Source organism: Gallus gallus, chromosome 13, assembly GCF_016699485.2.
Source record: "Gallus gallus isolate bGalGal1 chromosome 13, bGalGal1.mat.broiler.GRCg7b, whole genome shotgun sequence".
NCBI classification, from domain to species: Eukaryota; Metazoa; Chordata; class Aves; order Galliformes; family Phasianidae; genus Gallus; species Gallus gallus.
The window spans coordinates 2,703,281-2,724,552 of NC_052544.1; the positions used below are offsets into that span (position 1 = coordinate 2,703,281).

The window sequence follows — 21,272 nt, forward strand, 5'->3', positions numbered from 1 at the left end:
GCAGGGCTTCCAGCTTCACAGCCTGGCAGAGCCCTGTGACTGTGCTCACAACTGATCCAACATACAGTAAGTGGGAATGGCTGAGCGATTGGCTTCAAAGCTGCCTTTTGCTTGGGACCTGACGTGCTATGGGTGCTGTAAATGCTGTAGGATCAGACTGTGTGATCATGCAGTGGCTTTTGTAGGGAGGAAGTCACCAGATGCAGGTTTGTCCTCTTGTCTTGGTGCTGAATTGCTGTGACTTCAGGGCAGTTAAGTAATCCAAAGCCATTTGAACTTCCCTCTTGCAAAGCGTTTGCTCTCACTGTCATGCTGAGAGAATGCTAGTTACATGGAGACAGGTACAGAGGCCTGAAAACGTCAGATTTACTCAGTTCCATTTCCAAGCCCAGACAGAAAAACTTGAGGGATAATTCTTACCTCTGTTGAATGAGTTTTACTTAAAAAGTGCTCGCAGCAGCGCACACTGGGGCAAAAGTGATAATAAGCAAGGCTCCTGCGAGGTGCTCTTTTTGTATAGGTGTATATAGGCCTTCTGCTGCTGGTGATGGCTTTTTGGAGTGACCTAAACCAACATGAGGTGCCACCAAAGGCAGAGGATGGGATCAGCAGTGACCAGGGAGCAATGGCTAGCTGTGCCTGCTGTGGGGTGGCTTTTCTCTCCCTCTCCTGGGGACCCTGAGCTGCCTCGGGCACTGCTGGAGTTCACACCCATCTGGATTTGTCCAGCAGTGCTTCTGCAGGGTTATGTGCAAAATGCTGAGTTTTGCTAGTGGCAGAGTGTGCTGGTTTGGGCACCATGCAGAGAATGGCTTGCCTGCTGTACGCTCCAGCTGTTCTGCCTGTGAAGATGCATGGTGGTACGGACTCGAAGGTGCTGGTGCCCACAAGCTGGAGGGCTCTGCACGAGGTGGCCACGGTGGTGTGGGGCAGAGGTGATGCTCTCAGGCCTGGTTATCATCTTCCCAGTGATAGGATGGTGTCGGGAGAAGGGTGCGCTGAGTTGCAGGCACAGGGGTGATCTCCACCAAAGGCACAGATGCAGGATGGAAGTCCCCCAGGCCCTCGCAGGTCAGGGGTGCTCATCTTTGTGGCCACCTCTCAGCCCTCAGGCTCTCCTGATTGCAGTTGGTCCTTCACTTGAATTCTGAATTTTCTTTTCCCGATGCTGCAAAAAAAGAAATCCTTTCCTGAGCCAGCTTAAAAATCCTCCACTTTTTCTCTTTGTTTGGCTTTTTTGTTTCTTACACATAGCGTAACCTGGAGACCGTGAGTGACTGATTCCCTAAGAAAAATATCTCTGTTGCCCAGGCCCATAATTTATAGGATGGCTTTTCTGACCAGTTGTGTTTTCCATTTAATATATTTTCTGTTTTTCAAATCTACCCCTTCAAAGAGGAAATGCAATGTTCCTTCGAGCTGTGATGGTGGAATGCTGCTGAGAGCTCAATTTAAAGGTCAGGGGCCTGGGGGACGGGGCGTTCCTTTGCATTCTGCTTTAAAATACACTGAAGACAAAGGTGAAGAAAGAAAGGAGAGGTAAATGCCGTAAGATCATAAACAGCACTGCATGTACAATCAGGGCCCTGCGTCTCACGTTGTACATCACCACGGTGGACTCATTAATGTTGGTTCTAAACGTTTCTAAACCTCCGTTTCCCAAAAATCATCTGTTCTCATGTACAAAAACAAATGAAGTCAGCCTTGCCATTTCCCTGCAGTGCTTTCCCCTGGCAGCTGGCCAGCTGACATCCCTTGGCAGGGGTACTCAGGGCACACTTGCTTGCACACTCCATGGGCTGCGTGGCCGCGCAAGCCAGGTGTTGCACTGCAGTGTGCTGCCCAAAGGAAGCCAGGGCTGCCTGGGATAGCACAGCCATGGGAAGGTGCTGTGGGTGACGGTAGCTCGTGTTCCCATTGCTTATCTCATCTGCATTGCTGAGGCACGGTGCATACATTGGGAAAGCAAAATGGAATTTGCTGCTGCAGAGCTTACTGTCTTGGGTGTCATTAATGCCCAAGTCAAGGTAGCGGGGATTTGATTTTTTAATGAATTTAGGTGCACCTAGAAGATCTAAAATTCAGAAAATCCTCTTCGTTTTGATGGCTTGGTTTTCATTTATACCTCTTTTACATTCATTACTGTCAGAAGGCATTGCACAACGTTATGCTGATTGAAACAGAGGCCATCTGGCCCTGCTGGGATCCTCAGGCGGGCTTGGGTGCGTGCTGCAGCTCAGGGCACCCACACCAGCCCTGGGGGCTCTGAGCAAAGTGCATCCCCTGGGAGAGCTCTGTGCTCAGAAATGCAGCCCCAGGAGCCTTGCAGTGCCCACAGCGTTCGTTATGGTGAGAATACCTCCTGTTGCTCTTAGTTTGTCCAGTGGGCAGGCCAGCATTTCCCTGAGAAGCTATAGCTAGGGCTCTAGTCCTACGTAGGACTGATAAGGAATGTTTTTGTTTTTTTTTTTTTACATGCAGAAGAGAACAATATTTTTTGTCAGCAATATTGTGTTTTTATTTTAGAAAGGAAAATGTTGCATTTTAATTAAGATCAAAAAAGTGGACATTTGTATGTTTAAGGTAGAGTTAGACGTAGCACCTGGGAGGTATTTTCCACGTGATGCTGTTTCTCTGATAACAGCTGCTGTCTCTTGAGCAGCTCAGCGAGTCATGCCTTGAACTAGAACAGTTTTCTACTTCCTTTATCAGAAGCTCATATATGGGTGTATTGTCTGCCCTGCTGAGTTCCCACTCTGGCCTGATTCAGTCCCACTGTGTCTGAGTGCAACTGCAGGTGATCTGTTCATGTTTGTGCCACCAACAAGAGGGGTGTGGAGTCACACAGCTGTGCAATGATGGATGAGGTGCGAGCCCTGAACTAGAAGTGGGAAGGTGCAGTTAGGCTTGGTTATCTAGAATATGCACACTGCAGGGTACAGGAGACTTATTTTCCTTTAAATACATAATATGAATTTATATCTCAGGTTGGATATTGGGAAAAATTTCTTCTCAGAAAGAGTGGTGATGCAGTGGCACAGGCTGCCTGGGGAGGTGGTGGAGTCACCATCCCTGGAGGTGTACTGAGCAGTGGAGATGTGGCACTGAGGGATGTGGTCAGTGGGCATGGTGGGATGGATTGATCGTTGGTCTTGATCTTAGCGGTCTTTTCCAACCTTAATGATTCTGTGATTCTGTACGCTTAAATATATATATATACACTGAAGAGAAAAAAACAAAGGTTAATAGTCACGTATACGTATCCTTGCAAATGGACTGGTTTTGTTGCTTCAAGTGTTTCCAAGTGAAAGATCTTATTGGTACAGCTTCCTCTTTTATCAGCAGAAGGATGCCAACAGTGGCTCCAGGAGGTCCCAGGTTCCTCCTGCCTCAGCCACACTGAGGTTGTGTCTGTCACATCAGGACCTTGTGTGTGCACAGAGCATGGGCTGCAGGCTCGAGCCAAGTCTCTGAGGAATCCAGCATTTGCTTATGTCACGGATGGAGCAGTTACGTGTTTGTAATGACTGTACAGCAGTACAGAGAGCCCTCACAATGTGCAATGGTGATGTTCTCTCATTAAAGCTCCTGCTGCTCCTCTTCTAGTGCCCTGGGGTTGAGGGCAGAGCTGCTGGGGCTCAGGCATCCTGGGGAGCGCTCAGCCCAAGCCTGTGTGGGCGGCACAGTGCACAGCCTGGGCCTTGGAGGTGTAACACTTCTGTTAGTGTGAGCAGGACCAGTGCCCAGAGCCGTGTGGCTCCGAATCGTGCAGGCCACACACATCACAAGACCCAGGGTCATCTCTCCCTGCTGAGACCCCACTGCCTGTCCATAGCTACGCTGCAGGTCCCAGGCGCATCCCAGCCCAGCTCACCCTTCCCGGAGCTGCCTCTGCAGGGCTCCTGTGCTCTGCTAAGGTACACCTGCAGTCAAATGGCGTGGTGCTGTTCTTGATCCTATCCCCTGTCAGTTCTCTCCATCTCCTTTCATTTTTTTCTTTCCTAAAGAAAGGAAAAATACTTCTGGTATTGACTTAATTGAAAAAGGAAACTGAAGTCTATTGATTTAGTAGGAGTCAGCAGCACGGATGAGGCTGACTCCACCTTTTCTCCCATGAAGTTGTCACTAATGCTGTACTATATTCTTTTTAAATTTAATTTATGAAATATCATTGAAATCTGGAAGGACTTGCAGTGTCTGGAACTCAGCAAGAAGCAGAACTTTATGACCCCTAACGAGAACAAACAGGAGCAGAAAATCCTTCATGTTCTCCCAGCTAACCATAGAAACAGCCATTTTTTTTTCTTTTAAATAATCTCAAGGAAAAGTTAGCGAAACATAAATTAGAATGACTGCTGCTGATTTATTTTTCTGAATAAAAAGGACATTCAGTAGCAGGTCATTTGTTTTTGTTTTCTTTCAGAGAGTAAATGGAAACATATTCTTACCTCACTTTTCTCACAAGTACAGTAGATTTCCTAAGCTTGTGTCAAGGTTTTATTGCCAGGAAAAAGTGGTTGAATATTCAGCATTTGTAATGAGGGCATCATCAGACACGGAATACAGCTGTCAAGGCTGGTACATTCATTTTCTAGGCGAGGGGTCTATCTGGTTAATGGTCTTTGAGCGTCACTTTGCTGGACTGCTGATTATGAATCAGTTTTGCAGAGAGAAGGTGTATTTCTGAAAATGAAGATGCCAGGGCTGGATGAACCTGCTAAGAAACCGTGTCAGCTTAAGAGAGAATGGAGAGATTTGTTGAAGTGCAGATACTGAATGGGATGGACTCAACCCTATGAGGCCGCGGCTCTGCTCAGTTTGGTTTCTGCCCTGTGCTGGTATCAACTCTTTCAGAGGAAATGTGTGTCAGAAGGTTTTTCTGAGTACTGACAGGAGCGCTGAACATTCGTCCCTCTGACAAATTGCAGAGTCAGTATGATCAAGTGGATTAAAAACAGGACTGGAAACTCCTGAGCTCTCGTTCTGGCTCCATCCTCAGCTTTCTTCTATGACCTTAAGCAAATCATTTGAACTTCTCTGAGCCAGATTCATTGCTCCTGTAATTCTATTTGATAGACCAAATGAGGAAGTGTATGGTCCTATATATCTTAATTTTCCTATCTGTAAACGTGGGTGAGTGCTTTTGGTGTGTAATTATTACCCACGGGTTCTGAAATGTTTCAAATCTTTACAGCACTTTGATGTCAGCAGCCCTATTTGTTGATATGTGGGCTATCTGCACAGTAAGAAGTTTTAGAAAAGTTTTAACTTTCATCCAAGAGTGGGTGGAAAAAACATGTGTTATATATGTTATATACATTTAATCTTGTTTTCAGCTTTCTTTTAAGTGTAAGAATTTGCCTATCATTTTTTGTCCAACAGCTCCCCACGTTCTGCCGAAAGACCTCTCATTTGGAGCTCTGTCTTCCTTGTTAAAAAAGAACAAAAGGTTGGCCTGAGGATTGAGAGGTCTCTGAGAGGTGATTTGAGCAGCCTTGGTAGCTCTAGGAGAGGTGATGGTGCTAACAGTGATGTCCCCAGTGCACTCTCAATGCACTGAGGACTTCACAGAATCATTACACAGCTCACTGTACTTATTCTCAGCTCTCTTTTCAGGTGAGAAGAGTGTTGATATTGATTTGAGGCTAGAAACACCTTGCTATCACTCGGACTCTGCTTGTGCTACACCTATTTAGTTGGATGTATCTGTACCAGGTCAGCTCTGTGTGGTGGTTGGTGGTGGGCACCGTTGGTGTGCAGCACCAGCTGGTAATGGGGTGATGAAGGCAATCTCCCTAGGGGAACATAAAACACATCTGGTATATTGAATTATCAGAGCTTACCTGTATGTACATGGGCCACTGGAAAGGGCCACTGGAAAGATGTTGAGGAGTGTCCTGAAAACCACTGTTCAGAAACAAACCCACTTCTGAAAATAGGTGTTAAGAGAGGCCAGTACCTACAGTATGTGTAGTTGGCAGCTGTGTGGTTGTGCAGGTACTCAAACCTCGTGGCATTCTGCTGGGGGTCTGCAGAGCATGGCCTGGATCTCCTGGTGGAAACACGTGGTTGGGCACCTCTTTGAGAGGTGATTTGTGTGGTGGTGATGGAGGTGCATTCGGTCCCGTGAGGCTCAGGTTTGCTCTCAGGCTTCGCAATTAATGTGTTGTGTGAGAAGTCATTTTCTTTATTTTATCTTCAGAGTTTGCCTGGGGCAGGAGGTATCTCAGTAAGCTCTTGTGTGGTACTTTGTACAATGAGGCTTTGATCTCAATTAAACAATCTAGACAAAAGAAATAGTAATAACCCACAATGAGGCAGTTCACTGCAGTGTTGCTGCAGTGATGGAGACCAGTACTAAACAGCACTTGTATTGCAGAACAAGCGTGCTGGGGTCTTTTTTTGGTCTTACTTGTATCTAATGGTACTGCATTTCATGAGCTAAAAATCAGAGGTGGAAAAGAGACCTATTAGGTCATTCATTTTGTTGGCTCTTGACAGAATTACTCCTGGTGCCATGTTCTCACCGAAGCCTGATCTTGTCTAGTTTTAAATAATTCAAGTCATGGCGCTTCTGCTTCCACATGGAAAATGTATTTCAGTGTTTAATAGACCTCCTGGGTAGGAAATTCAGACTCAGTTGAGTCCAGGAACTGCTGCTTGTAATTCCTTGAACCACCTGAAGCAATTCCACCTCTATCTTTGGCGGACTGACAACTGTCATCCCTCCAGCCGGTGAAACCAAGCTCTTCAGTCACTATTTTAGCCCAGCTCTTGTGTTTAAGCTTTCCTTGTGAATCTGCCCCTCTGGGCCCACAGATTTCCCCTTTGCTGTCAGAGGTAATGAGTCAGACAAAGGCAGAGTGAGACTGCTCTGCACTGACTCCTCGGTACTTGACTCACTGCATAGGGGGTCCCTAAAACAAGTGCTTTGTGCCATTGCCCTAATATCCATTTACAAACAGATTTTTTTTCACAAAATACAGTAAGAACCATTTCATCAAAACTGCAGTGCCTAAATCTCCACTTTCTGAATTGACGTATTTATCACCAGGTCTTCTCTTCCTTTTTTTCCTAGTAAGCATATTCCCTTTCTTCACTGCAGTAGAGAAAGCAGCAGTAGCCTAACAGCTGGGTCTTGGCAGCAAAAAGTCAGAAGGCAACAAACAGCAAAACGTTCAGTTCACGCTTTTCTGTTTCCTTCTTCACAGCACTACACACTCCTTGCAGCCCGACTTGTGCCACTTGAGGCTGGCAGCAGGTGCCAGGATGGCCACGGTTGGACATTGGGAATAGTAACCCACCTATATTCATCTCTGTTTTGTTTAAAGTTCATCTTCATATCTGTGTAGGGCCTCAGGAAGTGTGTGAAATGTCCCAGGCACTTTCAGCCCAGCAACTCTGCTCCAGTTTCTCAGTGGATTCCTGCAGTCACCTCTGGATTATGCTCATGGAACCATTGTGCAGAAAATGCTTCAGAAGTCCTGCCTTGGGGCCATGTGTGGCTGGGTAAATATCTTGTTCTGTATGGGGGCATGGCTTTCTCTCCCTTGTAAAAGCATGCACACACTGAGCATGCACTGCATGCAGCAGGGCTTCACCACAGCAAATCTGCCCATTGCTCATCCAGGACAGGCTAAGTGCTCTGTAGAGGTGAGTCCTCTGTGAAAGAGGCAGCAAAATGTCATTTCCTAAGTAATGTGAGAGCTTCCTGGGCAGGGCAGCTTCTATAAAGCTATTACAATAATGTTAGCTTTGTAATGTGAGGTGTAATGAGGCAGAAAGCAGGGCATGATTCTGAAGTGCAGTTCTGAGCCAGAGGTTCAGTTCTTGGCCTTCTGAAGGTTCTCTGCAAGCACCTGAACTGGCTGAATGTGATGGAAGTGCCAGCACAGTGACATCCTCACTGCACATTGCACTGAGCTGGATCAGCACACAGCATGCCAGGGGCTGGAAGCATCCCGTGGCATTTGGTTGGTGCTGTACAAAGCATTGCCCCAGCACCTCCCACCATAACAGCCTTGTCTAGAATAATAGTGGCTGGTTGGCCTTTGGCATGGTCACTTACACCTCAATTAATTGAATCCCACATCCTATCAGAGCAAGAAAACAGAGCAGCAGGGCCTGTTCAGACAAGTAGACCACCAGGGCTAGATGGTATTTCTCTTGAATATTTTGAATCAATTTATCATGAATAATAGCTGTAGCTAACATTAAAAATAAGTCAATGAAACGTTTCTGCCATCATATGATTTAGAAAAGAAATAGTCTTAACTGTAAGTTCCTCAGGAGAATCTCAAGAGCCCACTTTCCTGCCATGGGGGTTTACAAAGGCAGCTAAACCCCAGTGAAAGCCTCCTAGGGCTGAATTCTGGTGTCCAGCCATGTGGGAGGAAGCAGCATCTTTGATTTTGTAAGGACATGGGCATTGCCCACTTGAGATCTCAAGTTAGCACCTTGCCTTCTGACCCTTAAACAATCACCTGCTTGCCTGCAGCCAAGCTCAGGACTTCATGCCCTGAGGTTGGAGCACAGGCTGGGAGCTGCTGGGAGCTCAGAGCCACACAGCTTAAGGGAGTGAGGGAAGGGCATGCTGGGCAGCTCAGCGTGCCCTGAAGGTGGTCAGTCGGGCGGCCGAACCCTGCACCCAGCACACGTGAGTGCATGGAAAATGACGACGTGGTGATTTTAGTTCAAAACTATGTGGACTTGGAAGCAGCGCGATTTTCTTTCATGCATCTTTTATCTGAGAGTTGGCACGTATGTTGTGCATAGAAATGAAGAAGATGACTTGGGGCTCTCTTCTGTCGTCACTTACATGGTGTGTAACTCAATATTTTGTTTATTTATGGGAAAATTCTTTTCTGCCGCTCCACAAAGATTGTGCGAGAGCAAAGGAAGCATGAGGAAGGAGAGGGCCAGCCCTCTCCACCCCAAAGTGAGAGCACTGAGAAAATAGAAGCTGGCGCGCAGGCTGCGGCTGACTGAAAGCATCTTTCATTTGCGCATTAAAGCCAACGAATCCCTGGCTTCATCTCTCCCAGCTCACCCTCAGCATCAGCCTGCTCGCCAGAAAACTGTGGGCCATGGGAAAATAAACCATGTGTGTAGGAATAACTCGTATCTATTAAAAGGCAGTGGCAATTAGAACGGCTCACTGGGATGCGATTATCACAACACGCCTCTCCCATCCCCTGCTTGGCTCTAAATGGCCCCTTGTAGAAGCAAGAGAAGCTGCCGAAGTGTTTGAGTGGGTACGAGAGATAAAACCCATCATTTTTGCACTCTGTGTGTGCATCAGAATGCATCTGATAGTGGTCCCAGGCTCCGTGACTGCAATACTTAGTGAAGTGTAGGTTATCTTGCTATAACGTGTCCTCCTGCAGCTGAGAGTGTCTCTGTCAGGTACATTCCTTGCACAGGGACAAGTTCTGCACGGAACACTTTAGAACACAAAGACGTAGCTAGGGATGCCAAATGCTTCCAGGTGGTTGGATTATATTTCCAGGCACAAGGCTGGGCTGGTTGGTGGCCTTTGAGAGTTGCTTTGCCAGACTAGTAAAGACAGAGGCCCTCTGTAGTCCTTACCCTCCTTATGTCATTACGTATTCTGTTGTTTGAGGATTCTGATAAAACCTTAAGGGTATAAAATGCTTAGGCTTGATAGAAAGACTAATATGGATAAGTCACAAAATCTTAAATTGAGAGGGGAATATTGACTCTACAAAGAAAGGAAAATATTTGTTTAACAGAAATACTGCTTAGAATGTGCTTGGCTGAAAGAAGCTCAGGGAATTTGATGTGATGGGCTCAAAACCATCGTGAATCATAGAATATCCTGAGTTGGAAAGGACCCACAAGGAACATCAAGTCCAACTCACAGCCAGAACAAGGACGGATGAGTCCCTCATGCCAGTTCCAATCTGCTTACCTGTGCCACTGCCGTCACTTGCAGGCCTACCATGGGCAGCCAGCTGTCAGAAAAATACAGCCAGACCCACTGCAGTGTTTGTTAAGAAACAGTTTTTCATTTCTAGCCAGTCCAGTCCTATAAACCTTGAAGAGAGGGGTTATTTTTTCAATGAGATAGCTATGTTACCCAGGTGTCAGAGCTCCCCTGACACAGGCTGAGTGCAGACATCAGCCAACAATAATCGCAGACCAGTTGGACCATCTGAAGTACCTAGACAGTTTCACCCATAAATCTGTGCCCTGCTGGCTTGTCCCGTTGCAGTGACCATTTCTCCATTAGAATAACACTTGTTGAGATGAATGTGTGTTGCTTTAATGCTGGCCACACATCTGCGATGCTGAGTACTTTTGCCCCAACCTCCCTCTAAGCAAAGTTCAACCTTTGCATTTTCTTAAACGTATTCCCATCACTGCCTCCAACTCAGTGATAACAGCAGAGCCAAGTCCGGCTGTTAGCAGGAGGTGTTGTTGCAGACTAAAAGAAGAGACACACCAGCCCGCACTTCTTCAGTTTCTTGTCCTAAAATTCATCCACCCTTCTTATTGCTCTAATTGTTCTTCCAGATACTCAGCTGGGATGAGTCAAAACCTCCAGTGTGTTTGAAGAATCTGTATGGTAGCTGAAAGGCTGTTGAGGTCATGCGTGAATGCTCACTGCGGTACCGGTCTGACTGCTGTCTCCAGCAGCGAGGACAGGGTGGGAAGTCCTGGATGCCGGGTTTGGCCTTGCTGGGAGGTGGAATGTCTCCACAGCCTCTCTCTTAGGAATAGCACTGGAAACAAATGTTAATACATGGCTGAAGTTGATATGATTTTTTAATTAAAGAGAAAATTCTGCCTTTACGTCAATAAAGGGTGGGTGATTTATGACTTCCTTATTGAACATTGCACCAGGGACTAAGTGCTGACTCTAAGTCCCTCTGCCGTTAAGACACAGAAAAAGTTAGTGACAGCCTCTGTACTTGGGCTGTCCCACCTGTGCAAGGAGGTTACTGCTGTTTCTTAAGCCACAACAATAACGAACTATTAGTAGTTATCATTTAACCTTCTTTATTAACTATTTCAACTTTTATCGGTACGGTATTTCTGCTGAATGCACCTGGATTAAAATGCTGTGGTATTGGAAGCTCATTAGGACTGCCTTTTTTCCTACTGCTGAGCTGGATCTGCAAACCCAAAAATATGTGCGTGTCTGGTTAATAGCGATCCTAACTGTACTGAGTCTCAATTTTCTAGTAGTTTGGTTGTTTTGCCACTATACCACTGTGATGAAAAACAGAAGTGAGAACTGTCAGTGTGTTTTATAGCGTAGTTGTTTGAAAGGATAGAATGACCATGGGGCTACAAATCGTTGACTCAGAAAATTGGCAGTGAGTAATTTGTCTGCCTGTAATTTGGGGACAGTGCCATGGAGCACAGTTGCAAGTCTCTTGAGTGCTACTTGGGCGTTCATGTTATCTCAAAGGCATCTCTAGGTCAGCCAGGGGGTTTTAGGGTTGGTAAAGCTACCTGCTTTGTGTAAGGGGGATGAAGGGAGAGAGAAAAGGTAGATGAGGTTGCGAAGAAGATAGATCATTGTTTCAGGGCTACCGGAGTCGCCAAATGTATAGGAAGATGCCAGTAACTTCAAGATGCAAGATACAGTGAAGGAGACTTTCCAAGTTGTGTTGAGCATTTCAGTCTCTACAATGAATCAGAGTTGGCTGCTTGTGTTCATTTAGATTCCCAAGAAGGAGTTGAGTTCATCGGTGCTAAGCCAATTCCAGTGCTTGGAAAAGGCATTAATCTGATGATGCCAGTCTGCTGAAACCAAAGTTCTGTGCTGAAAAATGTTTCTTCAGCTCCTAACTTGAAGAGAGTTTTCACGTTACCAAAGTATTCTCCATCAGTGGTTTTTTTAAATATTATTTGAAATCTGCCTTTATACTGAGGAATGGTTTACAAAGTAGATTGGAATCTACATGAGCATTGCAATTATCCGAACAAATCAGTGTATCTGCCTTCACTTTTATTAATTTGGGTTACCTATTCATAGAATCACAGAATCATAGAATGGCTTGGGTTGAAAAAGACCACAGTGATCATCTAGTTCCAGCCCCCTGTTATGTGCAGGGTCGCCACATCCAGCCTGGCCTTGAATGCCTCCAGGGATGGGGCATCCACAACCTTCTTGGGCAACCTGTTCCAGTGCATCACCACCCTCTGAGTGAAAAAACTTCCTGCTGATATCCAACCTAAACCTCCCTTGTCCCAGTTTAAAACCATTCCCCTTTGTCGTATCATGATCATGATTCATGATCATTCTTTTGTGATCAGACCTTCTTAATTCTAGTTCGGGGCAAGAAAAACATCTCAGAATCACATATTCTCCCAAGGACAGGAATGCAACATCACTGTAACTTCAAATGTTTTTTCAAAGGGGCTGTGCACATTCAGGGAAGCCAGAGGTCTGAGATGGGAGGCAGAGGAGAGCAGTACCTTACTGTAACATATATTACCACCGTGTGTCCTGCAGTCAGGTTTGTTTCCTCCATAAGCAAGAGGGGTCGTGCATTTCGGGTGGAAGGTCATGTGTTCCACTTTCCCCTTTTAAAAACTGGCTTCTGTCTCCACCTTGTGCTTGGCAAAGGCTTTTCCATGGTTGCTCTACTTCTTGCATTCACAATGTGTGCATGCAATAAGTTCTGAGGAGCTCAGATCCCCAGTGGTTGGACACTGTTCTGTCTGCAGTGCTCTCGGTGCCGTTGTGTTCTGGTTTGAAACCTGTGTGCCTGCACAGAGGATGTGTGTGTGGGGGCTGGTGTGGGGAGCTTGGCTGTGTGGTGCAGGCACCCCTTTGCTCACAAACAGTTGCCCAGAATTCACTTTTTCCTTTCATTCAGCCCAGCAAAGTATCAACTAAAAACCATTTCTGCAGGACGGTGGAAAAGTGAAGGAGGGAGCTGAAGTCATACCAAGTTTGTGTTCAGATTTTTAAGTCTTTGTTTCTTTGGCATTCTTGAAATATGAAAATACTCAAAAAATTAAGAGTTGGAATATGTCAGGCTCAGAACCGAGAACCTTGCAGGAGGCACAGGCTCTTTGGGCAGGGATGTGCCAAGCAGAGGGGACATGCGGGTGGTGCACGTATCACCATCCCCTGTGACAGTGTGCTGAAGCCTTGGGCCAACCTGGCTGCATGGGACAAGGCCGAATGGCTGCCAGATGTGGTTTGCATCTACAAGCGCTGCAGGGCTGCCCTGGCTCTCACAGCAGAAGATCGGGCTCCAGCAATAGCCAGCAGGACGCCTGGGAAGGTGCTTGCTTCATGCAGGTTACTGCAAAGCACACGTGAACTGGGCTGTAAGAATAAGAAACGGCCCCTGGGGGCTGTGGACCCCAGCAATCCCAGTGCTGGTGCCAGCCAGGGCCAGCGAGCCACTGGAGCAGTGCCTTGTGCAGGAACAGCAGCTCAGATATACATATGTGCATATACACATAAATATATAAATGTAAATATATGTGTGTAAGATATATGAATCTGTATAACTAGGAGTGGCTCAGTGTGTGAGCTGGAGCCACGCTGGGTGGTGTTCCCGTGCCATGAGCCACCTCTGTGCCAGGTCATGCTGTCAGCTTGCCGCACCATGGAGGTTTGTGACTTCCTCAGGCACATGGCCCATCCCTCCGTGAGGCAAATGACAAAACCAGATCCTTGGTTTGACTGGGAGTTGATTGTGAGTTATGGCCGCAAAGGGGAAAAAATGAGTAATAATTTACAGGAATACACATATCTCTGTATTTCTTGACTGCCATTCAAAGCGTTAGAAGATATGTAAGGAAAACTTGTCGTCTGTCAATGGTGGTTTGAAAATACAGTTGCATGCAGATAGCTCTAGCTGCTCGGAGGTGACTTGTAAAGTGCATCTTCAGAACTGTGAGAAATACAGGGGAAAGGTTCTTCCTCCTACTGCTGATTTTCGGACACAGAGACTGAGGACCACAACTACTGTTTGCCACTAGCAGAAACCCCCACTGTGATGGATAACTTGAGGGCTGTGGGCAGAAACACTCCTTATAGAAGGCTGTAGAGCAGAACAAGGGCTGCTCATCAGGCAAGTTGGATTCCCCCACCTGCTTTATGGATGTAAGCAAGATGCTTCCAACCTTGTTCTCCAGTGGTTCCAGGGGGGTCTTTTACTCCTCTGTACTTAAGGGCTTCAGTTTATCTAATGGGCCACAAGCATACGTGTGTTATTTCTGAACAAGCGTACAAGATGTCCAAAGTCTTTATTACTCGCATTGCAAAAATCTCGCTGGAAATCCCATTCCTTCCCCTGTTTTCTTTCCCTGTGAGTGTGGCTTCTTGGTAGGGATGGAGCAGTGGGACTGTGTTGCACACTTCCACAGCAGGGCTGCAGATGAGCCCAGGCTGTGTCCCTGAGTAGAGGCAGAGTTCTGCTGCTTCAGTTTCATAGCACCATCTGAGCTCATACCTTCCATGCTCACTGTCATTAAATGTCTAAATAAGACTGTCTCAAGCGCTCACTCAGCAGAGCATAGCATTGCCCCAGACTTTCTGTGCCTTTATCTCTGCTCTGCTGCATGCTCTGCAAGTCCTGCTGTCCTCTCCATGGACCAAAGAGCATCACGGCACCATCATACAGGGGGTGGAGCTCTGCATTCTGTGAAAACAGCTGGAACATAGTGCCTGTGTGCAAGTGAACCAAGTAAGGATGTGGCTCTGTCTGTGCTGCTTGTATTGGTTTTGTACTGTCTCATTTAGAACCATTCATTTGGGAATAGCAGCAGCTTAGGCTTTCACAAGTACTGGTCCTACAGCAGTGATAGGCAAGAATACTTTGGTGTGCTGATCCTTGAGAGGAGGCATGAAAAGGGCATTGAACGTAGGGTCTGGGAACCACTGTTGGCATCCTGAGATGGAGAGAACCTTCTGCAGGTATTTCTGATCTCTGTCACTTGATTTGCACAAAGGGGACAGAATGGCACATCAGGATTTTGAGGAGTATTCACTGCACTGGGATGTGTCAGACCTGGAATAGCAGCAGAGCTGTGTCATCTGACTCACTGAGTGCTCAGCAGTGGGTGAATTCACAGTTGGCCTCTGGCGTCCCTGGTGAGAACCACTACTGCTGAGCAGCATTTCAATCTAGGAACCACCTTAGTGAAAATTTCAGATTGGGTCTAAAAGATCACATGATGATTACCTGATTCTGGTTCGATGAAATCATATTTTCCAGAGAAAATGATTTAATTAAAACTCATCAGTACATACTCAAAGCACTGCTTTCACAAACCAAGTCCTGCAAGTAAAATTAGGACTGTCGGTGACTTCAGCTTAGAATCCTGTCTTCCACAAGGAAATGGGAATGCAGGGCTGTGATTTGCAGAGTTACTGACACACTGCTAGCACTTGTTTTTCCTCCTGGTTCAGCTTGCAGCTCCAGGCACTGAAAGAGCTCTGGGCGTGAACCATGGGCTTTGCAGCTCTCTAAAGCCTTTGCAAGAAGCAGCAGCTCCTGGGTAGACCTTTAGTAGAGAGCATGTTTTCCTGCCGGGTGATGGAATAACACGGGGATTTCACTTAGCATGTCAGTCTTTGTTTGCAGAACGGTCACCGCTGCAATGAGAACACTTGCACGGTGCTGCAATGACATCGGTTGTCTTTCTGAAGTTCACAGCAACCCCCCAGGCTCCTGATCTTATTTATTTTACTTATTTATTGCACTTTGGGGGTGTCTGGGGAACAACTGTAGATTTAGAAGCCATTTGGGAGTACTTGCAAAAAAAATCCTAACTGGGCTGTGCACGTGTAAAGCGTTTGTAACCCTCAGACTTGCACGTTCACAGAAGGCAGAGTCTGATAGCCACTGGTGGGAAGTCATACTGCTCATCAGAACTTTTGTGATAAATAGCACTGCTTGGTTTTTAAAGCTAATTTGTCTGCTGCTTGCTGTTTACTCAGGAATCTGGTTGAAAACCCCATGCGGTAATATAATTGACTGAAGAACCATAATGTAACCAGAAAATGAATCAGAAGGAATTATTTTACAAACCCACCACTTAACTGCGAGCCAATGGCAACCCGCAGTGGCCCTTTTCATGTGCTTATCTTCATTAAGACATTAGAGATAATCTGCTTCTGCTAGGCTGTTCCTAACCCCGAATTCACAAACATCCTCTCTCTTTTCCTCTTTTCTTGAGAGAGACATAGCTTTCTGCTGGTATCTTAACCACTTCAGTAGTTGAAGTGAACAAATTAATGTCAGCAGATAAATAAAAGTCTGGATAATGCTTATACTGCATTTGCTGTAAGCATACGGCTGGGAGCAGCACCGGGTGCTGCTTAGGGTGCTGGAGGGGCTCTGCAGGACTCTGGGTGCTTGGGCTGGGTGCTGCACTGCTCCTCATGTGTTCACACTGCTAAATTATCCCAGAGTTTTTCCCACAAATGTTGAGCGTCCTTGTCTAGAAAGCCTAAAAGCAGATCCTCACTGTCAGACCTTACAGTGGAATCCAGTAATGAAAATGAATTAGGCATTGCACTTGGCCTTGATGATCTTTGTAGTTCTCTTCCAACTGTTCCATTTGGATCTGAAGTTTTGCAGATCTGAGGTTGTTCCTGTTTGTTTCTGGGGCAGAGCGGAGCTCTGCTTTGGAAACTGACCTTAGAGTGGAAAGAGTCAGGTAGAAGAGTGGTTGGTCCCTTTGGTTGGCCTCACCTGGCCTGGCATCTCTCCTCTGTCTGTGCTCCTTGTGGGCCCCATCCTTCCTGGGATGCCCTGTGATTCTGGGTCTGGGAACACCTCTCCCTGCTCACTTTGCCTCGTTCCCAGGCCCCAGGAACTGCTCTAAAAGGCTGTGTTTGCAAGTCTGGGCTGTACTGAAAATAGGCAGAATGCTCGTGTTCCTGAAATAATTTTTGCAGTTCTTTTTGTTATTTGTGGTAACCAAAAGAACATGAAAATACTGGGAAAGGATCTTCAGCATAGACAAAGGTATTCAACATGGATGCTATATTTTTTTTCTTTTAAATAGGAGATGTGTGAAGAGTGTCCATTCTAATTCACAAATCACTGTGAAAATTGATGTGTTGACTTAATTTAAACTGTAGCAAAATCCTTGCAAATCTCTGAAAAAATCTGTTTGTTCTAACCTAGAATTAATGCTAAATGTCCAACTGTGCTGTCATTATAAGATGGACACAACTAGAAATGCCACGAAACAAATCGTTAATCAAGGCTCAATTGGTTGTCAGTGTGCTTTACCAGTTTCACTACCATTTGGGTCTGGCTGAGATTTTAATCAACATGCAGAGTAAGCATTGCACTACTTGTGTATCCCCCCCCTCACAGTACAATAACTTCTTCAGCAAAAAGAGGAAAATTATGCAAAACTGAATGAAAAGGTTGGATTTTCTTGGGCTGGCCATTGAAGTAGGTACCATTTGCTAAGTAGTAAAATACCGTTTGCTAATCTGTTGCCATCTGCCTTTATTACTCCAGCCCACTCATGTAGACACTGCAACAGCCACTTCACTGTGTGTGTTAGACCAACTTTTCAAGCAGCCATGAACTCTATTTAGTTTCTATTTTTAATAGAGACTGAGAACATCCAGCACTGCTGTCCTGGGAAGGTTATGGATCCTGTGGATTTAACATTTTGCTGCAGATCTTGCTGTATTTTCCAATTTCTAAACTTTTTTTTTTAGTTTCATAGCTCATTTGGTTGCCAACATTACTGTAGGTTTCTTAATGTAAATCAACCCACTGCTGTCTTACTGAGTCTGGATACCAACCAAAACAATAGCACCAAGAGGTGTGAGTTTTCCCCATTCATCTTAATAGGCTGTTAACTTCAAAGTCTGCTTCTGACCACGGAAAGGCTTAGTGTTAACCTCTCCTGCTACAGTATGTCCAACAAACGCACTTGTTGTCCAGCCCCATATGGACATACCAGATGTTCCTCCCACCAGCATGGACATTCCAGAGGAAATTGCTGCTGGTGGCGTGGTCCAGCAGCACGGCAGAGGTAAGATGCTGGGCCAGTCCAGCCCACTGCAGTAGTGCTATTCTTTTTGAACTGCAGATGCCAGCTTTCTAAGCTGTCTTCAGCAATTCCTCCTGTGAACTACCACTTCTAACCATTTTTCCAGATTCCATAGGGATGTTGCTAAAATTGCTGAGCAATTTTCATCATCTGCATCCAATATTGAGAACTTTAACAAGTCGTGGAATATTTTTTTTTCCCCCAGGCAGAGAGAGGAGAGGATTTTCAGACATATTTTCTTCCCTTTTTCTGTAGAAATGAAGACGGACATTGACTAACATTTGTTCAAGGCCATCTATGTAAAACATATCCGAAAGGTCTTTGCGAAGCAAAGGTAAGAACAAACTTCTCTAAACAATACCATGAGTACAAATTGTGCCCTTCTTTCTATTACACTCCCATTTAACACTGATTTGCTACATAAATCATGCCTTTTTTGCTTGCTTGTCAGGTGCCAAATCAGAGCAAGTTACTTTACCAACTCTATTTGCCTTACAATTAGTGTTTACGCATCAAGAAAAGTGGTGATTATCATACTGGAAGTGACTGCAGGTTTTCCCCAAATCATGCTCTTCCACATCTTCCGTCTGTATCATTCTAGACACTTCCTGCCTGTTTCCTGATTGTTGCTTCTACTCTCCCCTTCTTATCCATGATCTTGCTGATATGTTCCACAACTGTAAAGTTACAGTGTGCTCTCACTCCCCCTTTGGTGCATCTTCTGTTTGCCTACTTTGTCTCTCCTGCTTGTGTCCCATTTCAGAAATAGAAGCTCCCTTCCCATCCATTGCCTTCTTCTAAGCCTTACACCTCCACGGTACGCTCTTGTTTCTCAATCTCACAAACCTTTTGTTTGTAGATCTTACGTGTGATCTTCCTAACATAAGCCAAACCAAGGCTCAGATGCTCCCCTTTCATTTGGCATTGGCAAGGCTCCCAGGCTCAGTGAGGAGCACAGGAGGCAGGTGCACGGACCTGCTGCCTTCCCAAAGTGCTCCTAGAAGGTGGTTAGTTGGGTAATTTCTTCCTTCTTTCTCCTTGACGGTTATTATGATCTCTGTTCTGTGTTTATAATAACGTGTGTTTACTAATAGTGTGGTGGCATGCCTCTGCCAAGCTTCTCCTGCTAACAATAAAAAAAGGGAAAATTGATATTTATGGAGGCTCGGGGGCTGGCTGTGCTCTAGCGCATGATTTTTATTGTAGCTGACTGCAGACTTTTCAGACACGGGAATCTGTATCTCATTGTGGAGAGCTGGTTTCCATTTCAATCTGGGTCCCATTATTGGGGTTTGGTTTACACTGTGTAAGGTTAGCCATGTGCAGATTCACACAAACAAATATGTATTTTATGTCTGTAGCTTTCACTTGCGGTATTTAAACCTCCACCTTTTTGAAATGCATCTGGAAGAGGATAAGAGGAACGACAGTGTTCCTCTTTCTCATGGATGGTTATGCTGTATAGCAACAAGCAGGCTAATAGCAAGTTTGAATTCAATTCCACAGTCTCCTGAACTCAACAGGACATGAGTGAGCTGCCAGGGGAAGGAAACTGCAGGAGGTGCAAATTGCCCAGGCTCTTGGCATCGCTGTGCCTCCCCCGGCTGCAAGTAGGCACTGGCTGTCCTTGGGAGGCTCCAGGCTCCCTGCAGGGCAGATGGTGCTCTTTGCTCAGCAACCTTTCAGGGGATAAAGTAGAGTTATCTGATCACAGAGGGAATGTGAGCTGCCGGTTAGGCTTGGCAGGAGACCTTGGCTCATGGGCACACTCAATCCCTACAGAGCTTCCGTTCACATCATAGGTGTTACTGATGATGTCCGTTTCTTCGTGTCCTTTAAACTGCACACAAGTGGGTGTCATGTCCTTCCTGTTTTTAGTTTTGGTTTGCTTGGTTTTTTAACCCCTGTGGCTGCCAAAACAAAATGCTTGTAGGAGGATTGGTGGCTTGACCTTCTTACTGACCAGACAGGATTGTGATGGTGTCTGAGTAAAGGGGACCACCCTTGTTACAGGAAAGGAGAGAATGGTATTTCAGAAGGAGTCCTGCAATTCAGCTGTGTTATAGTGCATCTTATACGCATGCAAGTTTTAATGAGCTTAATGAATTTAAGCTGACTTCTTGGGAACTTAACTGTGCAACTGTATAGTCTCTCTACAAAGTTATATTAGGAGAGCATGTAAACATCAGAGGTCTGATTTGTCCTTTTCCAATCCTACATATTCTCAGTTACATCAGTGCTGAATAAGTGTTCTCATTCCTGTTCCCATACAGTTTCCAATGAAACCCACTTTGTAACCACAGAGAATAAATAAAATATGAAGTATGTCTGCGTTTGGAAAGCCTTCTGGTTTTCTTACCTGGATTCCTAGTTTATATAGATGTAAGACACTGACTGTATAAAAATAGCAAAAAATGAGTATGAGAACCCGACACATTACCAGTTAGCGATCCCTTTTCTGTTAGGCAAGAAAAGTATGACTTGGCTCCAGAGCTTAGAAAGTTGGAAAAACGAGTCTCGGGATGAGTTCAGAGGGGGCAGTCGCCCATGGTTCCGAGTGTTCATTGCAGTGAGTCGTTCTGCCTGCAGTCGTGCTGAAGCAAACACTATTAGCCTCAGTGTTCAGCACGTGCTAAGACTGTGGAGAACCTTTCTTGAGAAGTATGGATGCTTTTGCAGTCTTACAGTGCTTTTGCGTTGTTAGTAATAGCCCTGAGCTTTGCTTTGCTTCTCAAACAAGAGCCTCATAATTGTGTTGAGTGCAGAATATTTTTAATGTTAGCATTTGTTTTGAAATGATATTCAGATCCTCATTGAATACAAACTGGCATACCTTCTTTGTGGCAGTGGAGGGAGGTGCTGGCACACGCTGATCCAACCTTTCAGTTGTTCTTGTTTTGCAAACTGAGCACAGAATGTATGAGCAGCTTTCAAGGAATGCAGTTGCTCCAGCTGCTGGACTGGCTATGCCCACCAAAGTCTGTTGCATCGCTGTTTGCAGCCTCTGAGTTCTGCTTACACTTCAGGTTCAGAGCTGTTTGAGCCATCAAATGAGAGCATGCAGGGATGGCATCTCCCCTCTGTCCACCCCATTCGCTGCTCTGTGTCCCGTTGTGGTGAAGTCCTTCTCCTGGTGTGCCATTTGGATCTGGGCAGGAGTGCCCCAGTAGGACGGCGTTGTCTCAGTTTAAAACCAATAATATTGATTGCTGAAGTGCTCTGATTTCTGAAGGTTTCTTTCTCTTCGCTGT

The 21,272-nt window shown here is 45.7% G+C and overlaps 1 long non-coding RNA gene across 1 annotated transcript in view; it reads left to right on the plus strand.

Annotated features, from left to right (window-relative positions):
* Positions 1 to 21,272, plus strand: part of LOC101748278 — a 212,718-nt gene that overhangs the window by 171,003 nt on the left and 20,443 nt on the right. Inside the window, exon 20 of the long non-coding RNA XR_005839572.2 lies at positions 18,277 to 18,355. This is a non-coding gene — a long non-coding RNA (uncharacterized LOC101748278). The remainder of the gene's footprint in view (positions 1 to 18,276; positions 18,356 to 21,272) is intronic.